Source organism: Siphateles boraxobius, unplaced genomic scaffold (genome assembly GCF_051911475.1).
Source record: "Siphateles boraxobius isolate OS27281-9 unplaced genomic scaffold, OSU_SipBor_1 43, whole genome shotgun sequence".
Classification (NCBI taxonomy): Eukaryota; Metazoa; Chordata; class Actinopteri; order Cypriniformes; family Leuciscidae; genus Siphateles; species Siphateles boraxobius.
Window position 1 is genome coordinate 2,292,255 of NW_027509064.1, and position 23,020 is coordinate 2,315,274.

Genomic DNA, 23,020 nt, shown 5'->3' on the forward strand with positions numbered 1-23,020 from the left:
CTGTGTCTTTACTAGTCCCACACAACTCCAAGTTTCCTGCATCTCCGATGGTCCCACCCAGCCTCATTACATTTACATTTATTCATTTAGCAGACGCTTTTATCCAAAGCGACTTACAAATGAGAACAATAGAAGCAGTTAAACTAACAGTAGGACAACAATACGCAAGTGCTATAACCCCTCTCAGTTTAACTTTAGTGCATTTTTTAATAGAATAGAAGAGAAGAGAAAGTGTTAGTACTACTGAATCAAGTGCTGCCGAAAAAGATACGTCTTCAGCAGTTTCTTGAAAGTGGCTACTGACACAGAAGCTCTGGTTGAGTTACGCAGATCATTCAACCAACAGGGAACAGTCATGGTAAAGGTCCGAGAAAGAGATTTTGTGCCTCTTTGAGATGGTACCACAAGACGACATTCGCTAGCAGAGCGCAAGTTTCTGGATGGCACGTAAGTCTGAAGTAATGAGTTTAGGTAAGAGGGAGCAGTGCCAGTGGTTGTTCTATAGGCAAACGTCAGTACCTTGAATTTAATGCGAGCGGCAACTGGCGACCAGTGCAATTTAGTGAGGAAAGGAGTGACGTGTGCTCTCTTTGGCTCATTAAAGACTACTCTGGCTGCAGCATTCTGGATCAATTGTAGAGGTTTGACAGAGCAAGCTGGAAGACCAGCCAGGAGAGCATTAAAATAGTCCAGTCTGGATAAAACAAGTGCTTGGACAAGGAGTTGTGTAGCATGCTCTGTAAGGAAGGGCCTGATCCTCCTAATGTTGTGCAAGGTAAATCTGCAGGACCGGGCAGTTCTAGCAATGTGGTCTGTGAATTTCAACTGATCATCAATTACAACCCCAAGGTTCCTAGCTGACCTTGATGGAGTTATGGATGAAGAGCCTAGCTGAATGGAGAAGTTGTGATGAAGTGTCGGGTTGGCCGGGTCCACAAGTAGCTCTGTCTTCGGAAGGTTTAGTTGAAGGTGGTGGTCCTTCATCCAGCCAGAAATGTCTGTTAGGCAGGCTGAGATACGAGCAGCTACCGTTGGATCGTCAGGCTGGAATGAGAGGTAGAGTTGTGTGTCATCAGCGTAGCAATGATAGGAAAAGCCATGTTTCTGAATCACAGATCCTAGTGATGTCACGTAGATGGAGAAGAGGAGTGGTCCAAGCACTGAGCCCTGAGGTAGCCCAGTAGCTAGATGTTGGGTCTTAGATGCCACACCTTTCCATGACACCCTAAAGGACCTACCTGAGAGGTAAGACTCGAACCATTGGAGTGCAGTTCCCGAGATGCCCTTCATCTTTAGGATTGACAGGAGGATCTGGTAGTTAACTGTGTCAAGAGCAGCAGACAGATCCAGCAGGATGAGAACTGAGGATTTGGAAGCTGCTCTTGCCAGTCTCAGAGCTTAAATTACTGAGAGCAGGGCAGTCTCAGTTGAGTGTCCGCTCTTGAAACCAGACTGATTGTTGTCCAAGAGGTTGTTCTGTGTAAGAAAGGAGGAGATCTGGTTGAAAACAACTCGTTCAAGTGTTTCCGCGACAAATGGAAGAAGAGATACCGGTCTGTAACTTGTTAGATGTGCTGGATTTAGATTGGGTTTCTTAAGCAGTGGGGTTACTCGAGCCTACTTAAAAGCTGTGGGAAAAGTACCAGTGTGAAGAGAGGTGTTTATGATGTGCGTGAGTGTGGGTACAACTGAGGAAGAAATGGCTTGAAGTACATTAGTGGGGATTGGATCAAGCGGACAGGTAGTAGGGCGATTGGAAAGGAGGAGTTTAGAGACTTCCACCTCTGAAAGTAGAGAGAAGGAGGGTAGAATGTGTGCGTTTGTTGGTAAAATGTGTGTGTCAGTTTGTGAATTGGTAAATTGGCCGCTGATGGTGGTTGTTTTTTCTATGAAGAATGTGGCAAAATCGTCAGCTGTTAGGGTTGATGAAGGAGGAGGAGGAGGAGGGTTAAGAAGAGAGGAGAAGGTTTTGAAAAGCATGCGAGAGTCAGAAGAATTGAAAATTTTGTTGTGATAGTAAGCCATTTTAGCAGTAGAGATATTAGCAGAGAAGGAAGAGAGGAGGGATTGATAAAGACCCAGGTCTGTCGGATCTTTCGATTTGCGCCACTTCCTCTCTGCACCCCTGAGTTTAGTACGATGTTCGGGGAGAATATCAGATAACCAGGGGGCAGAGGGTGTGGCGCGGGCTGGCCTGGAGGAAAGGGGACAGAAGTTGTCCAAGCAGGGTGTTAAAGTGGAGAAAAGAGTATCAGTTGCACTGTTAGTATCTAGTGTTGAGAGCTGATCAGGTGGAGGAAGTGTGGATGAGACCAAAGAGGATAGGTGAGAGGGTGAAAGTGAGCGTAGGTTCCGTCGAAAGGTGACCTGTGGAGGAGTGTGTGTTGTGTTCTGAGGCAGGTTGAGGTTGAGAGTGAGGAGGAAGTTATCTGAGGTGTCCAGTGGAGTGACCAGTGTATTGTCCGTAGAGCAGTAGCGTGTGTAGATCCGAGGGCCAATTGGTTACCTGATTTGTGAGTAGCCACAGTAGATACTCGCTTGAGGTCAAATGATGCAAGCAGGGTGTGGAAATCGGCAGCTTGAGGTTTTTCTAGGTGGATGTTGAAGTCTCCAAGAATTACAAGAGGAGTACCATCTTCAGGGAAGGATGAGAGTGGCACATCAAGCTCCTCCAAGAAACTGCCAAGTTGACCTGGGGGACGATATACAACTACAAAATGGATTTTAATAGGACTATTGATGGTAATTGAATGTGATTCAAATGAGCTGTTGTCAAATAGAGCTGGTAAAGGATCAAATTTCCAGTCATTTGAGAGTAGCAGACCAGTACCACCACCCCTTCCGGTCAGACGGGGGGTGTGTGAGAAAGTGTATTTAGTGGAGAGGGCAGCAGGTGTGACAGTGTCCTCTGGTCTGATCCGGTCTCAGTCAGGACCAATAGACTGAGACCTGAATGACTTGAAAAAGATGTAATGAAATCAGCTTTGTTAACAGCGGACTGGCAGTTCCAGAGACCAATAGGAAAAGAGAATAAAGTATTAGAAGACACCGGAAGGGTACGGAGATTGTTAGGATTGTACCGCCTCCGACGTGTGACATTTGATTTACGTATGTTAGTAATAGTAGGGATTTGAAAACACATAGTGTAAAGGAGCTCACAAACAGAAAGATCCGACGAAAAGTTGTAGAAGTGAAAGGAAACAACAATAGATAAACAAGAATAATTTAATACTCAAGTGCCTTGTCGGTGTCCTTGCTCGGTGGAGTCGCACAGGTAGAGTCGCTGGTCTTTACACACTTTGGTCTTCACACGATGAGGGCTTCACACGAGGGCAGCCGAGACTGCCGCCGCGGTGCACTAACCAGTTATATACACGCCTAATACCCCGTTAATGAATACAGCAGGCCACGGCCAACTATTTAGCCAGCGAAACTCAGTCACGACACTAAACAAACACACACGCGTTTTTACCAGGGTAAACACAGTAACGAAGAGCCACGCTAAAATCAAATGAGAAAGTAAACACTCACAGACTGATGTTCTCTCCTGTTGTTCTAATGCTTCTTCTAACAACTATTAGCAAATGCCTAGAATAAGTACTTTAACTGGCTTAGGCCACGCCCAACTATTTAGCCAGCGAAACTCAGTCACGACACTAAACAAACACACACGCGTTTTTACCAGGGTAAACACAGTAACGAAGAGCCGCGCTAAAATCAAATGAGAAAGTAAACACTCACAGACTGATGTTCTCTCCTGTTGTTCTAATGCTTCTTCTAACAACTATTAGCAAATGCCTAGAATAAGTACTTTAACTGGCTTAGGCCACGCCCAACTATTTAGCCAGTGAAACACAGTCACGACACTAAACAAACAAAGCCTCCCTCTCCTGCCTCCTTTACCGAACCCAGCCAGTCTCCTTTTAGCCCCCCAGCTTCTCCTTCAATGGCACTGCATAATGGTTTGGCTTTGTAGCCTCCAGCTCTACCTAATGATACCCTAGCTCCAACTCTGGCCTCAGAGCCCTGAACTCCACCTCCGCCCTCCAGCCCATCCGCTCCATCATGGCTCCATGGCTCTCTCATCTCCACCGTGGACCGTCATCCCACTTGCTCCGCCAGGCTACCTCATCCCTCTGGCTCTACCTTGGTCAGACAATGCCCTGGTTGTGCCATGGGATTCCAGGCCTCTTTATACGCATCAACCCTCCATACTTTTAGCTCCAACGAGCACCGCCTTCCCTCCAGCTCCACAATTGTCCTCAGTCTCTCCAGCTTCACTGTGGTATTCCGGATCTCACCTCAGTCCCACGAGCCGCCAGCTCTGCCTTGGCCCTCCAGACCAGTGGTGTCACCCTTGTTCTTTGTCTCCTCAGTTTCGCCTGGGTCTCCACCTTCTGCCATGGGTCATCATCTTGGCTGTAGTCTGACCCTCTCTGTGGTGCTTGCCTTCATCAACTCCTCCACTGCCCTCTCACTCACTGTTCTCCCTCAATGCCTCAGACCCTCCCTCCTGGGCCCTCTAGAACTACACTAAACTATATTGTCAAGGAACATTACATTTTTGTGGGCATTGGGAGCCGCCGTGGAGCTGGGTAATGTCACATATGCTCTCCATCTGCCCATCTTGAACAGACCAATCATCTAATCAGAAACTGCATTTCCCAGAAACAGCATCCCTCCTGTTCCTCACCTGCACTCACTCTGCCATCACCTACACCTGTTTCCCATCAGCTCTCCAATCTGCACCAGGATACGAGCACACACCTCACAGTTACTCTTTGTCTGGTGTCAGCTACGGACAACAGACTACTTACCTGGTCTACTTACCTTTTGGATATCCCTGTAATCTAGAGTATTACAGGGATATCCAAAATGTAAGTAGAGCAGGTAAGTAGCCTGTTGTCCGTAGCTGTGATTTTCCAGCAATTTCTTAGTGATTCTCCTGTGATCTTTTTGTAAATCTCCAACAATCTCCCTGTGAGCTACTCTTTGGAATACTCGTACCTGTCTATTCACTATCCTCCTGTGAAGAGGTGTGTGCCTGCTCTATACTCCCGCTCCAGTCATCATTGCTCCGCTATCGTCCTGGTAAAGGAAAGAGACTCAGGAAGAGACTCAGTTAGTTCATATTCATATGCTCATCATTATTCATACTGTTCTATTACTCACCTGCTTACTGTTTATGATTTCCATTACACGAGAGTAGATGTTAAAACCTCATACTGATTTGTACTCGGCTTTCGCCAAGATAAGCACCAACTAAGACGTAGCTTTACAGTAACATATGCTTCTCCATCCATTTACGCTTCTTTCCATATGGTGATGTGAATCTCCTTCTGTCTGGTGTTAATAGCTGCAGTGTATTTTGCGTGTCAGCACACACAACGGCTGCAACCACAATGCGGTCCCCCCATAACAACCCTCTGGATTGAGCTGAGTAGGGAACATCTCTAGAGTCTTCAAGTGGGCACCTTCCGTCCTCAGTGTTTCGTCGACTAGCCCACGACACCTCAAGAGGGCTCGACAGTGACTCAGGCGTCCCAGAGTCACCCCCCTCCATCCCCCACTCAACTCAGCCCAGCTTACTGACCTTTACCTCCCTCCTGCTGCTGAGGTTGCTCCTTCCTCTTAGTTCACATGTGACCTAACCACAATCTCTCACAATCTCTCCGCAACCCGACCATACGCGCCAACCCGTTTGACTAAGGCTGTCGAGCCCCACTGCCGTCATTAAAGCAGGTTCAGTGGAAACGGTTCCGTATGGCATACTACCTGTCCAGACACCAATCCTCATTCATGCAAAATACACAGGAACATAATATTACAATGCAAACTATACAAATAAACCAACAGGCTCTTCGAGTTTTCAAGAATTCTTCGAAACCGTAGCGTGGCGGCCTGTACACAGCCAGCCATAATCTTTCCGTCTCAACCACAGCCAGTTGCTGCTCCTCTCTGCTGCTTCCAATAAGTTCTCTACTGTGTGACGCAACTCTTGAACTGAATCCGACGTCTCTGAGGAACCGGGTTGTAGAGTGTGCCACAAATCCTCGCAACCCACTTCCACTGGATAAACACGGACTCTCCATCCTCGCTGTTCTGCTTCAGTGGCCAGCTGAGCATACCGCAGTTTCTTCCTCTTATATGCCTCATCTACAGCATCCTCCCATGGCACTGTTAACTCTATCAGTTGAACAATGTGTGCTGACCCAGACCATAACAAAATATCTGGTTGGAGGTTAGTGGTGGCAATCTCAGGTGGAAAAATAAGCCGTTGATCAAGATCAACCAGCATTTTCCAGTCCCTAGCAGCTTCCAGTTGTCCTGGACGAGAATTGGTTTTAACACCTTTTCTTGGTGGTTGCTCGCCTGGGCGGAGGAATATTGTCTTCTGTGTGTAATGTTTTGCTAGAACAGGTGGCAACTTATTGGTCATGTTACGCTAATCTTCCAGTGCTGAAGCCAAACATTGCAGTACTTGGTCATGGCGCCAAGTAAACCGACCCTGGCTAACAGCCACCTTACATCCTGTCAAAATGTGCCTTAATGTGGCAGGTGATGAACACAAAGGACAAGAGGGATCCTCTCCTACCCAGAGGTTTAGGTTCTGTGGTGATGAGAGAACATCATATGTTAACCTGATAAGGAAACTGATCCTACTCTCTTCCATTGACCAAAGGTCTTGCCAGCCCATCTTGCGTTGTTCCACACTCTCCCATCTAATCCACTCTCCCTGCCTGGCCTGGGAAATGGCCTTTATACACCTCATCCTCTCCTCCTGCTTTTGCACCTTGTTGACTACCAGCTTCCTCCTTTGAGCTGGGGCTGCCTTGTGCCATTTAGGAGGAGCTAAACTGAGCCCAAAACCCCCTCTTCCATGCTGTACTTGTCCCACAATATCACCAATTTGACGGGCAGCCTTTGCCTCTTCCACAGATTTCTTTGCTGACCACTTTCTTCCAGTTTTTAACACAGGTCCTGCCTCCCTTACACATTTGTTGCGTGACTCTACTAAGGTCATTTCCAGTCTGACCTTGGCACACTTAAACTCCTCGGTTAAAGCAGAGACTGGCAGCTGCAATATTTATTACTATAAAGTCCCACTCTGCTGAGGCAATGTGGAACTCCCAACCATTTCCTGATATATGAACTTATTAACACTTCCAGCTTATCCACTGTTGTCAAACCTCGTACACAGTCAGTGGCCACAGCAACCTTGGCAGTAGACCAAACTGAAAGCACCAGAGTTTTAGTTTGCCTGGTAGAGCTCAGCTGTTTATGCTCTTAAACTCTTCCACTGCTGGTCGTCTAACTTCTCCACCTCGAATGAGAACTTTTGATGCCCTAATGATTACTTCCATTGCCGTGGTAAAAGCCAGTGGAGAAATGGTGCATCCTGCCATTATTCCAACCTCTAAGCATTGCCATGTAGTGCTGAATTCTGGAGTTGAGAAACTAAATTGCAAATCTCCAAAATAGGCTTTCACAAAATTTGTTATCGACATTGGTACCCTGAAAAAAATCAAATGCTGCCCAAAGAAGCTCATGTGGCACTGAACCATATGCATTAGCCACATCCAGGAATGTCACATGGAGCTCCTTCCTCTCCTTTTTAGCTGATTGAATTCGTTGCCAGATAACGTTGATGTGTTCTAAGCATCCTGAGAACCCTGGAATGCCCGCTTTTTGAAATGAAGTGTCAATGAAGCCATTAAATTCATCACTGTCATTAAATATCCTGCTTGGGTTTAACCTTATCTCTGTCTCCGAGTCTGTTCCCTGGCACTGAGAACATTATTAAAGACAAGATAACTTTACAGTTTTTTCAAATTGCTGAGACACTAAAAGTGGGACTTGAGGCTCACTCAGTGAAACCATTCACTTATGTGCCGAATCTTGACCAAGTCTGATATATTGTATATATATTGTAAAACAAACCTTTTGCAAAACTCTAAATAAAGTTCTCTACATTACAAACATAATCAAAACTAACAGCTCTTTTGTTTCATTTGGGAAACACTGCCATTTACCATTTTTCTTGATTGCTTAAACACTATAACCAGGCTTTAGAACTAAAATTTCAAAATCATAACGCCATTTATCAAAGAGCACACCCAGTTCCCTAAACTACAAACACTATTCCCCTGTTTTGACACATGAGTCAGATTTGTCGAACTGTCACTGCAAAACTCACAAATCCCTTTATTTATCATTGCCTATACCATGTTGTCATTTAGAAAGCACAAGCATTCAATATTGTTCACTCAAGTCAGCACAGCTTCAGCTCAGTTAGCACACAATTGCCCGAGTGAAAACACTAAGAGTCAAAATTGATCAAACACCAATCAAAACCTTCAATAGAAAGGGCCAGAGTCAGTTCATTCAGTTTTGGAACAATGGATCCAGAAAGACATGAAGGAAGAGGTCAAGGACACTGGAGTGGAGGAGGATGAGGAGGAGGAGATGGGAGTGGAGTAAGAGGTGAAGGAAGAGGAAGAGAAGGAGGTGGAGGAGGAGGAGGAGGAGGAGGAGGAGGAGGAGGAAGGTGAAGGGCAAGGGCCAGGGTAAGGGCAAGGGCAAGGAGACAAGTCTGGGATGAAATTCGTGCCACTCTAGTTGCTCATGTCTTTGTCCATGGTATGACTATAAGGGAGGCTGGGCTATGAGGAAGGCCACATTTGAGTCGCTTCACCGTCGCCTCGATCATAAGAACCATCCGGGAGAAAAACAGGTAGATGTACTTCAGACTGCTCTCTACTGTAACTTTTGAGAGCTCTACTATGTGCTGTTACAACACATACATGTACTGTAGCTGTTGCACTATACTGCTATAATGAAAAGAAATGCATCAAATTGCCTCATATACAGATAGAGTTTTCTGAATGCTTACATTTTGTAAAAAGGATGTGTTACAGTTAAAGTAATCAGCACTTCTATTTTACTAGGACACAGAGACAATAAAATGGGAGAAGCCTGCCAAATATTTCAGTTTATGCGAGCCAGCGGGGAACAGGCATGCAAGAGGATGTTACCCCCACTGCCTGGCTAGGGCCAATATAGCCTGTGATGCTGACAAGATTCTCTGGCCTGTCCCAGACCAAAGACGGGATGCTTAGGCTAAATAAAAAAAATGTTATGTTGTTGTAATGTGTAGTGCATGAATTAATAAAAATTTGCCAATGTATTGGTTGTACTTTTCTGGTTGACCAATTATTGGTTGTACTTTTCTGTTCATCATGTGAAAATGTTTGTGAGGGGAGGGAAACACAAGTAACATAACTTACTAGTTTTGGAAATGTTGTTTTGAATTAATTGCACCAGTGTGTAAGACTATGTTTTAGTCTGTGTGTTTGTGAGGGCTTGTGTGTGATTTCTGAGGGCAAAGTTTGGTTTTTCAGCAAGAGTGAATGGTTTTGAGTGTAGAGCTTCATTTTGACCTGAAAATAGGATGTTTGGGGAATTGGGTGAGACATTATGGATGTGATTACTGTTTTGAGAATACGAGGCATCGTTTCAAAAAAACGTGTTTAAGCAATTGAGAAAAACTGTAAATAACACATTTATTTACTGATGACCTACACCCAACAATCATGTGTCAAAACACTTATACTTAAATTTATCACTTAGAAAGCAAAACTCAAAACTAAGTATTTTGAGAAATAAAGAAATTAATTTTACCCCCTTGAATTTCTGTTTATAGTGTAAATATATATATATATATATATATATATATATATATATATATATATATATATATATATATATATATATATATATATATATACACTCACCTAAAGGATTATTAGGAACACCTGTTCAATTTTTCATTAATGCAATTATTTAATCAACCAATCACATGACAGTTGCTTCAATGCATTTAGGGGTTTGGTCCTGGTCAAGAAAATCTCCTGAACTCCAAACTGAATGTCAGAATGTGAAAGAAAGTGTATTTAAGCAATTATGAGCGTGGCATGGTTGTTGGTGCCAGACGGGCCGGTCTGAGTATTTCACAATCTGCTCAGTTACTGGGATTTTCATGCACAACCATTTCTAGGGTTTACAAAGAATGGTGTGAAAAGGGAAAAACATCCAGTATGCGGCAGTCCTGTGGGCGAAAATGCCTTGTTGATGCTAGAGGTCAGAGGAGAATGGGCCGACTGATTCAAGCTGATAGAAGGGCAACTTTGACTGAAATAACCACTCGTTACAACCGAGGTATGCAGAAAAGCATTTGTGAAGCCACAACACGCACAACCTTGAGGCAGATGGGCTACAACAGCAGAAGACCCCACCGGGTACCACTCATCTCCACTACAAATAGGAAAAAAGGCTACAATTTGCAAGAGCTCACCAAAATTGGACAGTTGAAGACTGGGAAAATGTTGCCTGGTCTGATGAGTCTCGATTTCTGTTGAGACATTCAGATGGTAGAGTCAGAATTTTGCGTAAACAGAATGAGAACACGGATTCATCATGTTACCACTGTGCAGGCTGGTGGTGGTGGTGTAATGGTGTGGGGGATGTTTTCTTGGCACACTTTAGGCCCCTTAGTGCCAATTGGGCATCGTTTAAATGCCACACTGTAACAAATTGCTGTAGATTCTACAGCAAAATTCTACAGAAATTTATTGTTTTATCATTGTACAAGTTATTACTGTAATTCGCAATGCATTATGGGTCAAAAAGAGTATTACAGTTATTTAAAGTATATTTCCCTGTCAACTGTAAATTGATTTACAGGTAAGAGGTGTTTTCACTGTAGTTCATACGTTTTACAACAACTTATTGTGATGTGGCATTATGGGATTGCGCGGGCTGAATACAGGTTTGAAAACTGGCGAACTGGAGCATGCAGGGCAAGAAGAGTTGAAGATAAAAGGCATTATTTACTCAATTTTTGGTAAGTTAACTTAAATTTACGTCCATATATATTACAATCTAATGTATTACTTAATGCTGTTTAAGCAATTATGAACAGAATTCATAACATATGCAAACTTGTTAACCACTGCGTGTTATCAGGACATTTAGTGGGATCTAAAAGTGTTTGATTCCAATATTTCCCCCCCTGAAACGTTATGTTTATTTAGTAAAGGAATGTGTCTTTAATTTAAAATTTCTTATTTCTTTAAAATACCAGTTCCAAACTGCTGTTTTACCTGTGTTGTACCTGACTGTTCCCGTGCATTTACAAAATTTGCAGCTTTTAAGTCTCATCTATATAGAGACCATACAGGTTATCAGAAGTCTCGTAAAGGTGCCAGATTTGACAAAATAGACACAACACTGATTTGCCAGATTGGATATTGTCATTTCACATGTACAACTCTGAATAACTTAATTAGGCATTTAAAAGGCCATATTGATGTGGGCAGGGAAATAAAATGCCCCTTTAACAGTTGTGAGAGGACATTTAGTGTAAAATCCACATTTGCATCTCATATCTCAAGAATTTTTTTCCTTTTTTTTCTTTTTTTGTAGATGTCAGCAACAGCAGCTGATGTGGAAAAAAGTTCTACACTTCCAGACTTTCCGAGACTGATTGTCTTAGGTAATGTACGTTTCAAAATCTTTAAATTACTTAATATATTTCGCCTGTGGTATTTTAGCAAGCATTTTTAGAAAGTGTTTCTTATTTTTATTATTTTTAGGTGAAATTCTCACTGCAACCCTGGTGCTGAGTATTGAGGGTCAGGTCGTTATGAATCCACACCTCAAATTTATGGCTGGATTTGCTGCTTTGTTTGCAACTTACTACAACTTTAATCTGGTGTACCAGCACGAGGCATCCTACACACTTGAATTTGTTCAAAGGTAACAGTTTACTTAAATATAAATGTGTATGTTAAAGGATTAGTTCACTCAAAAATTTAATTTCTGTCATTATTTAACTACTGACCTTCGTTCATTTTCACAACACAAATTAAGATATTTTTGATGAAATCCAAGAGTTTTCTGAACCACACATAGTGGCACATAGTTGGCAAAATGATTGCAACTTTCAAGGTCCAGAAAGGCAGTTAAGACATTGTTAAAATAGACCATGTGACTACAGTGGATCAACCATAATGTTCTGAAGCCATGATAATACTTTTTGTGCGTAACCATATATATATATATATATATATATGTGTGTGTGTGTGTTTTAAATAGTTGGCAAAATGATTGCAACTTTCAAGGTCCAGAAAGGCAGTTAAGACATTGTTAAAATAGACCATGTGACTACAGTGGATCAACCATAATGTTCTGAAGCCATGATAATACTTTTTGTGCGTAACCATATATATATATATATATATATATATGTGTGTGTGTGTTTTAAATAATATATACAGTATTTATTACTCCTGTAACTCCTCTGCACACTGAACAAGCAAAAGACACAAGACAGAAGTGTTTTACATTTTTCACTACTGTGGCAATTTGGTGTGTATGTGGCTAATCATTTGCTGTTTGTGTGTAGAGTTACTACGGAAAAACACAGTTTTTGGAAGATTTAAAATAGTTTTGAATGAAATGTTTGCTTTTGCAAAAGATGTCTGATGTTTTGCATGTTGTGTGTGTGTTTTGTGGTTTTGTGTGTAGAGATTCAAGAGATGGAGCCATCGTTTCAGAAATTGTGTGTAAGCAATTTGAAACAAACTGTAAATTAACATTCTGTCTGTAAATCTAACATTTGTGCATAACTAGAAACTTGCCAAAATGTTAGCAAAAGTTTGAGAATGTTCCACGTTAGCTGAGTTATATGTAAACAATAGTTAAATGTATCATTAAAATATAAGTCATAATACAAACACATACAGTAAATTTTTAATTGACAAATGTAATACAAGGGGAAAAATTGCTAATATTTTGGAAGTTTACAACACTATACTTAGTAACACATTGTTTAGAAAATTCTAGATTTCAGGCACAGTGTGTGTGTGTGTGTGTGTGTGTGTGTGTGTGTGTGTGTGTGTGTGTGTGTGTGTGTGTGTGTGTGTGTGTGTGTGTGTGTGTGTGTGTGTGTGTGTGTGTGTGTGTGTGTGTGTGTGTGTGTGTGTGTGTGTGTGTGTGTGTGTGTGTGTGTTTAGATGTTGGGGGAGGATGCTGGAAGAGTTATTGCAGATTTTGTTAGAAAAATGGCGTAACTAAATGTACGTGTATACAGTGTTTGACAAGAGTGAACACAAAAGGAAGTAGATAACATTCATGCCACATCTAAATACAGCCAAATGTCTTCTCACCAGTTATGAGTTAGATAAAGTGTGCTGTTTTGTAAATTGGCTTGTTTCAGCTTTTTAATATTGTCATAATCATACCCTCGCTGCAATTTAGTACGCCACCGCATGAGTAGATTATAGTTACTCTGAGATCTCTATGTAATGTATAAGGAGAATAATTATGCAGGTGAATAGACAAAAACTAATGTTTGAGTTAAAAGAACTGGTACTGAATGGACGAGAAGTGAGAGGTGACTGGATAGATGTATCATACAGAGGCCAGAATCGCAGAACAGACAAAAAAAGGTCTCAGTATCAGGCCCCTGGCAATGTGTGAAGACACCTGGGGGTGATGTGTAACACACACACACACACACACACACACACACACACACACACACACACACACACACACACACACACACACACACACACACACACACACACACACACACACACACACACACACACACACACACACACACACACACACTCCTCCTTGTGACTCATCTGCGTACTGTTAATGAAGGTATCTGTCTCCCTCTATCCATCTACAGACAGACATGCAGGAAGAATCATAGACAATGGAGCTTGGTTGCTCCCTGATGGCATGAATGTGAAGTACAACTGAGAGCATCTATAACAGAATGGAATAGTTGCCCATTGCTTGCTGCACAAAAATATGTGAAACAGTTCAGGTCAGCAAGTGCATCAAGTTATTATCTTGAAGATAAATGCATTACTTGGCTTTTGCATTACTTACCCCGTGTCTAGTTTGTTACCTTGATTATTGATTAGGTTCACATTCCCCTGTTTAGCATTCAGTTATCTCCTTTGTATTTAAGCCTTGTGATTGGTTATGTTTAGTGTCCAATTGCATTTATTTTTTTACAGGCTTGTGATGCTGCTCCTGAATTTGTAATAGTGTCTGCTTTGTTTTGTTTTTTAATAAAGTAAAAACAACTGGTACTGATCATACTCTGTTTCTCCCCTTCTCATCTTCCTTCTCCTAAAAAGATGTTGCATAGATATATATTAGCAAAAATACAAATATGAATTACCAATACTAAGTGTTAATTCAAATTATTAAAACTATGGTGTTCACTACCATAGATTATGGTTGATATGATATATTATATATTGAACAATAAAAATATTATTATTAAGCCTCTATGCCATGAATTTTTATTTTTGGAAACAAATATTTAAACCCATTTTTTTGGGAGCTTGAGGGTCCCTGATAATACATCATAAAATGATGTTATTTTACATCATACTAATAATAATAACCCAATGATATTGCCTGAACAAAAGTGGTCTAACTGGACAATGAGGCAACAAACAAACCAAAAAAACAACAACAACAAAAAAAACCCCCACAGTTTTAGTACATAAATAAAATCAAAATAAATCTCAAACATACTTCTTTACATACTGATGCACATGCATATATTTTTATTTAAAGTTATTTCAACTTAAACATGTTAAATAGTTGTATGTATCTTACCAATTGTTGGCACTGTGTCACATGTGGCTTTGCTTCATGAAAGAAATGCTCCACCCCCAAACAAAACGTCACACCCGCTTCAGCCCCTCATTTCATTGAACAGACATCAGGTGAAATTATATATTTAAAACAATTATAAAAAAAAAATGAAGGGGAGGTATGAGGTCCAAAAAGGTTAAAAGTGAAAAAGAGGATTAAAAGTGAAATTTAGACCAGATAGTTTTAATTTCATTACATTTATATTACTTTATTTGTATTTTCTTAATCTTACTCATTTAAATGTTCTTTCTATCCTCTTGTGTATACTTGTAAGAACTATATTCTTTGGTTTTACTCACTACGATGGATGATTATGGGAATTTGGCCTTTTTGTTTCCTCATATTTATACTCCTGTGAAACAAGAAGTCACAGACAATTTCATGTTCCTAGTCACCCTGGTGTTCTAAAAAAAATGTAAATATCAATAGGAGTATACTTCAGAGATATTTTACTCGTAAAAAAAATCTAGGGGTACCAATAAATCTGACCACAACTGTATGTATGGATGGATGGATGGATGCATGCATGGACGGATGGATGGACACGGAGCTCATGGAAACCACAACAAATGCCTTGTGTGTTTGTGTACTCTTGGCAAATAAAGGTCATTCTGATTCTGATTCTCAGTCATTTTAACTATTATAAAATAAAAATTCTGATTGCAATTCTAAGTCCTGTCTGCTAACTTGGTTAAAATGCGGTTTAACTTAAGGAATTTGTGAGTTAAATAATGATAATAATAGTTACAAACTGTAAATGTAAATGGTTTGTGACAATCCAACAAACAATAAAAAAAAATGTAAAAAAAATACGATAGAGACTTATTGCAATATCATATAGCACCAACAGGGGTGACTGTTGCTCTTCTGGCAAGAGCTTTTTTCTGTCTGTGGTCTTGTCAATGGCCTGTTACCTCATATGACCAGTGGTAAAATACAGGCTCAATGAACTAATATCTTGAATAGAAAAATTAATACAGACGACTTTTTCATAGATGAAAAAAGGCACTCAACCACCAAGTGTGCAGTCGAGTAAAATCAAGAAATGGATCTTTGTAAGCCAATGTGAGGGACTGACACACAGTGAGGGGCTATAGCACTATATTTCTGATTGTTGTGCAGGTATAAGACTATTGAAAGTCTTTTTCTTTCTCTCATTCTTTTGCTGTCAAACAGTGATGTTGGATATCTGCCAGTCAGAGTAAGTATAACCCACGGTAATTGTCTTTCCCAGCGTGAGCGTGTGTGTCATTGTGTGAGTGTGAATGCACTCATAGTTATCACAGTAGTATCGAAAGACACAATTCAGGTTGAAGATAAATTTGTTGTCGTTCAATCCAACTAATGATTTTTGTTCAAGAAAGGTGACAACAGAAATTTGTGTTCATGTGGGCATGTGTGTGTGTGTTTGCATGTGTTGGCATGTGAGTGTTGTCTTACATGAAAAAGCACTGCTCGCAGAAAAGAGGATTTTTTTCCTCAACCAATTTATTTGTCCTTTTAGGCAATGTTCCCTGTTCAGAAATGCAAATTGAATCAATCTGAGTCTGACTTTTAAGACTTTCAAGTGGGATTTAATTAGAAGCCGAGGCGCAGAGTTTTAATGAGAGAGGGGGAGGAGAGTGGGGGAGCAGAGAGAGAGAGGGAGAAAGAGAGAGAGAGAGGAATGATGATGTTCTGATAGGGATCCTTTGGGAGAGGTGAAGGACACACAGACACACATTTCACTGTTCTGTTTGGTCCTATGTGTTGTCTTGACTTGTGACCTCACAGGCCGTGAGACGTGTGACGTCATTAAATTAAGTTTTAAACAAAAGTTTACCTTCATCCCACTCCAGACTGAATAAAATGTGAACTTGTGTAGCACACCTTGTAATTAGTGAATGTAGAATGATCAAACAGTTAAAAACATTCTTACAAAATGTGTTCTTGAATCTACTCCACCAGCACCACGTGACATCATCTTTCTCTCTACTTCTTTCTCAGTCTGTGTGTCCAGAATGAGTTTGCAAGACCCACCTGCTTTTAGGTTTTTAGAATGGGTTCATAGATAGTAGTGCATACATGCGTTTTAGATGTAATATCAACAGTGTTGGGGGTAACTTATTACAAGTAACTTGAGTTACGTAATCAGATTACTTTTTCAAGTAACTAGTAAAGTAACACATTACTTTTTCAATTTACAACAAAATATCTGAGTTACTTTTTCAAATAAGTAACGCTAGTTACTTTTTCACATTTATTGACTGACAGCTCTCCTGTCCCCATGTTGAGAGAAATAAAGTGAGGTGTTGTGTGCATTTGCATTGAACATGCATTTACTCATCTCACTTGCACAAAAACATTCAGTATTCCTCAAAATGAATAAAAACAGTCAAATGCAATCTCAGAATTTTGTGCAAAAGTTTTATAATTAACTATGTTAAATTACACAAATATACTTTATGTATTTAATCTCACTTTATTAACCAATGTCTTTGCTGCTGACCTACAATGATCTAATTCAACCATACTAATAAGCAAAAATGACTTTAGATTAGGTTTAGAAATAAGAGTGTTGAACTTCCTTCTCCTGTATCCTATTGTTATTTAATCAAGAACAGCAGCAGCTGAAAGGTTTGTTTGAGCGGCGCCCTCTACTGTACAGTAGTAAATATGCATTTCCTTCAGCCTTAGGCTTATTCATTTAACTTTTGATGTGAAAGGGCCTTAACAATTGGCAAAAATAGATTGTTTTAGCTGTTATTAAAAAACAAACAAACAAGCCCATGCAGGTGAGAAAAAGTAACGCAAAAGTAATGTAACGTATTACTTTCCATAAAAAGTAACTAAGTAACGTACTTAGTTACTTTTTTGGGGAGTAACGCAATATTGTAATGCATTACTTTTAAAAGTAACTTTCCCCAACACTGAATATCAACATTTCAAAGATGGTTAAAATAGCTAATTACTGAAACTTTAACTTGTAACTTTTACTGTAACTGATGCTTTGATGCAGAAAGTTCACAAATAGATATTAAAAGTAACTCATATGAATTGAGATACTTAATCTGAAGAGTGATGATTGCTTCATATGATGAAAATATTAAATTTATGTGTTTATTTATGGCTGTCAAATCCTTGACACATAAAAAAAATAAACAATGCAAATAAACTACTGAAGAACATGAAATTTTAACATTTACATAATTTACGTCATGCAGTTAGATGATCTTATGTGGCGTTTACATGATACAGTTTTTAACTAAAAACTGAAACCTTTTTATGCGTTTAGGCCGTTCATTTACACAACAACAGCGTTTTGAGGGTCTGAAAATGCAAATATTTAAAAACAGGATTCAAACTGGAATTTTGAAACTACACTGTTATCATCTCCGTTTTCAACTCCAAATACAAAAACGCGAATTTGTGAAAATGTTGACGTCATGCTCATGTGTATTCTTCACAAAGTGACATCTCCAACTACTGGCCTGTCATCATAATGCAGCAATTGTAAACTGGGAACATTTTGACAAAGCTGTCACCTGTACGCAAAAAAAAAAAACGCAAAGGAAAAACATTTCTGTTTTTAGTACATTGTTTCGTGTGAAACGTACCCTTACAAGTCAGAGGTTTACCACACTAATAAGCATCTATAATGGCAACTGTAACTCTGGTAGGCGGAAATTTCTATTTTAACTCTTTAACCTGATTTCACTAATCTGTTTGCGATCAGATCATTTAAATCTGCTAAAGTGTTCAGTCCGATGATTTAGTAAGCAAATTCTTTCAAACAATCAGTCCAAAACGGCGCTAATGTAAAGAAAATCAGGCTTATTACATCAGAGATGACAGAGAGATGGCAAACTCACTTTGCATTTTCAATTAATTATTCATTCCAGTGTGTGTTTCGCTTTAAAACACGAGCTCTGTCATATTCTGTGATTGTTTCTGAAGAGTGTGTCACCGGTGCGGGCCCAGATGGCCAGCCGCCCCTGACTTGCACACCACCGTGAGGAGGCGAACCCACGGGCAATCAACAGATAGATGATGAGACCAGAGGTAATTTCAAAGGAATAACAATCTTTATTGAACACAATATATCAATGAGAATTGACGTAATAGACTTCCGTGTCTTCCAGGTCTTCTTCAGCTACGGGTAGATACTGATTACTTGTCACAGTTTCGCCCTGACTGCGACTTCAACCATAGTACGGCTCCCTTCAGGACTCAGACGGTAAGTAGGACGGTAAGGATTCTTCTCAGTACAGGATACTTTCGTCGGTGCACAATAGTGAACAGTGGTTTAAAATCTTACTTCACCAGCGATGCTGCACACTTCCAGACTCAGATTCACCAGCGATGCGGCATACTTCCAGACTCAGACGGTAAGTAGAAAGGTAAGGATTCTTCTCAGTACAGAATACTTTTGTCGGTGCACAATAGTGAAACAGTGGTTTAAAAGCTTACTTCACCAGCGATGCTGCACACTTCCAGACTCAGATTCACCAGCGATGCCGCATACTTCCAGACTCAGACGGTAAGTAGAAAGGTAAGGATTCTTCTCAGTACAGAATACTTTCGTCGGTACACAATAGTGAAACAGTGGTTTAAAAGCTTACTTCACCAGCGATGCTGCATACTTCCAGGCTCAGACGATAAGTAGAAAAGTAAGGATTCTTCTCAGTACAGAATACTTTCGTCGGTACACAATAGTGAAACAGTGGTTTAAAAGCTTACTTCACCAGCGATGCTGCATACTTCCAGACCCAGACGGTAAGTAGAAAGATAAGGATTCTTCTCAGTACAGAATACTTTCGTCCGCTCCGCTGTATCACTCTAGACTTCTGATAGAGAGCAGATAAAAAGACTGGCCACCCTCGTGTAAGCAGGGGTTGGGCCACTTCTCAGCAAAAACACATCACACTGGTGTTCACTTCAAACCCACAGCAATGAATCAATGTATATAAATAAGGCAAAAGCACTGCAATTCACTCACACGATAGGGCTGATCAGAGGCTTCAATCGATACTGTGCACACTATTGTTATAGGCTTGCAACAGCGAGGGGAGACTCTCGGCCCATTGGCCCTGTTGTTCACTCTCTAGGGTCCCCAATAACCCCAACAGGGTCTGATTGAACCTTTCGCACCCCCCTTTACCCTGAGGGTGGTATGAGGTGGTATGGGTCTTCCGGCACCCATAAAGGTGGCTCAGCTCTTGGATGACTCGGGACACAAAATTTGGACCTTGGTCTGAATGTAGGGTCTCCGGGCAGCCAAAGGGTTGTATCACTGCCCTCCAAAGGACGCTGGCTGTGGTAACTGCCGTCTGATCTACAGTGGGGAGTGGCGTATTTAGTGAATAGGTCCGTCATCACCAGGATATTCCTAGCGTCAGGAAATCGATTCCTATGATGTGCAGAGGGGCTTTGGGCCGCAGGGGGACCAATGGGGCTCGGACTTCATTCCTGCGTTTGAACAACGTACACCGGTGGACAACTCTGAACGAACTCTTCAACTTTCTTTTCCATCCTAGGCAAGTAGAAATACCTCCTCAGCAGTGACAGCGTCTTCTCTTGGCCCTGATGGCCAGTATGGGTGTGGTATGCAGTCAATAGCTCTGAGACTTGGCCCTCCGGTACCACCACCTGGTGTACTGTCTCCTGCGTTCGGGGATCTCGTATCGAACGGCAAATTACCCCTTCTCTAAGTCGCGGCCTCTTCCACTGCCTTAGGAGCTGTTGTACTCCCACCGTCTGAGTCCGCCTTTCCTCTGCCCTTGGCATGTATCCCTGTCTAAGGTACAACGTAACCTGACACAGGTCTGCATCTCCCTGCTGCAGCCCTCTCCAACGCTCGCGGTCCCACCCCCAACTGGACGGAACAGCCCCCAGGGTCCCGGGAGCTTCCACCATTGCCACCAGCAACTCGTCTTCGGGGCCAGGGGTACAAAGGGGAATTTGATCGTCCCTCCGGGCGACTGGGAGTCTGGACAGGGTGTCCGCATTCACGTGTTCTCTGCCGGGTCGGTATTTAAGCTGGTAATCATAATTTGCTAGTTGTGCCACCCAACGCTGTTCTACTGCCCCCAACTTGGCAGTCTGCAAGAGTACTAACGGATTATTATCCGTAATCACCGTCACATTGGCTCCCCACAGGTAATCTTTCAACTTCTCCGTCATGGCCCACTTCATTGCCAGCAGTCCGATTTTGAAGGAACTGTAATTTGCCGCATTCCGCTCTGCGGGTGAGCCACTTCAGTGGGCTGACAGTCCTCATGGGGCTCCACCAATCGGGTACCCTTCACCATGGGTACCCGACCCACAGGGTCCTGCAGGCACTCGGACCCAAAGAACGGTCTCGCTCTGGGCTGGGACAGACAAAGCGTACCGACAGACAACTCGACCGATGCCTTCTCTCTCCTGCACTTGGCTAGCCGCGTGCACTCTTCGGCAATCGGCCAGAATTCGGTCCCAGTCCTGCTTCGCAGATGACAGCGGCGTTCGAGCCGGCCGGCCCCGAAACAATTCCTCCAAGCAATCCAGTATAACGTTCATCCCTAGGAGTGCTCGATGAATGCCCAAGCAATGATTTCGGACTATAACGACCCCTTTCTGTTGACTTTCTTTTATGTCACCAGTGCGGGCCCGGATGACCAGCCGCCCCTGACTTCCACCGCACCGTGAGGAGCCGTCACCACGGGCACGCAACAGATAGATGACGAGACCAGAGGTAATTTCAAAGGAATAACAATCTTTATTGAACACAATATATCAATGAGCATTGACGTAATAGACCTCCGTGTCTTCCAGGTCTTCTTCAGCTACGGGTAGATACTGATTACTTGTCACAGTTTCGCCCTGACGGCGACTTCACCCATAATACGGCTCCCTTCAGGACTCAGACGGTAAGTAGGACGGTAAGGATTCTTCTCAGTACAGGATACTTTCGTCGGTTCACAATAGTGAACAGTGGTTTAAAAGCTTACTTCACCAGCGATGCTGCACACTTCCAGACTCAGATTCACCAGCGATGCCACATACTTCCAGGCTCAGACAGTAAGTAGAAAGGTAAGGATTCTTCTCAGTACAGGAAACTTTCGTTGGTGCACAATAGTGGAACAGTGGTTTAAAAGCTTACTTCACCAGCGATGCTGCATACTTCCAGGCTCAGACGATAAGTAGAAAAGTAAAGATTCTTCTCAGTACAGAATGCTTTCATCGGTACACAATAGTGAAACAGTGGTTTAAAAGCTTACTTCACCAGCGATGCTGCATACTTCCAAACCCAGACGGTAAGTAGAAAGATAAGGATTCTTCTCAGTACAGAATACTTTCGTCCGCTCCGCTGTATCACTCTAGACTTCTGATAGAGAGCAGATATAATGACTGGCCACCCTCGTGTAAGCAGGGGTTGGGCCACTTCTCAGCAAAAACACCACACTCGTGTTCACTTCAAACCCACAGCAATGAATCAATGTATATAAATAAGGCAAAAGCACTGCAATTCACTCACACGATAGGGCTGATCAGAGGCTTCAATCCATTCGTTACACTCTCACACTCTCGTTGTTGTCCCCCTCAAGGACAACCATGATCGAAGTTGAAAGTGCCGACAGATCAGACACACCTTTGTCATAGAAGGCTGGAAGGCCATGGTGGCCTCTGGTTGCTCGCGTCTTCTGGAGTGGTGGTCGTTCCACGGCGGTTGATGTGGACAGTAGCCCAGTACAGGTCTCTGCAGCAGGTGTTGGGGCAGAAGGTGCCTTGACTGGGTATCACCTGTCATTCTGGAGTTAGGGTGAAATTGTGGTTCTGGAAGAAGGATGAGGTTTCCAGCTTTGATTCAGGTTTGGCCTCAGCAGGGCAGCATGTGTCTTGGATCAGAGACTGCAGACCAGCTGAGTTTGAGTAAAGTCATTCTGGAAGACAGTAAACAGCTGTTTCATGGAGTTCACTGTCTGGTTCAGCCGAACGCTGTGGGTGTTGAGAATTACCACAGTTCCCTTCGATGTCTTGCCGATGGACGGCAGGGAGGCACTCTGTGTTGTGAGTTGCCCTTTTAGCTGTGGGATTTCAGTTTGAATTTCAGCCACACGTTGTCTCACGGTGGCTAGGTTCAGTGCGTTGACACTGGACATGCCAATGTTAACAGAGTTCCGACGGCAGTGGCGGTTGTGTCCATCTGGCTCTGCTTGTGTGACATTTTATTTTTCAAGTTGGTTGAGCATGTGTTCGACATTGGCCTCAGTGTGGGCGAGGGAGTGGAGTCGAACATACACTCTCTGGG

The 23,020-nt window shown here is 42.2% G+C and overlaps 1 long non-coding RNA gene across 1 annotated transcript in view; it reads left to right on the forward strand.

Moving 5' to 3' along the window:
- Positions 1–23,020, forward strand: part of LOC143708789 (uncharacterized) — a 686,037-nt gene that overhangs the window by 494,435 nt on the left and 168,582 nt on the right. Inside the window, exon 2 of the long non-coding RNA XR_013193655.1 lies at positions 1,792–2,406. This is a non-coding gene — a long non-coding RNA (uncharacterized LOC143708789). The remainder of the gene's footprint in view (positions 1–1,791; positions 2,407–23,020) is intronic.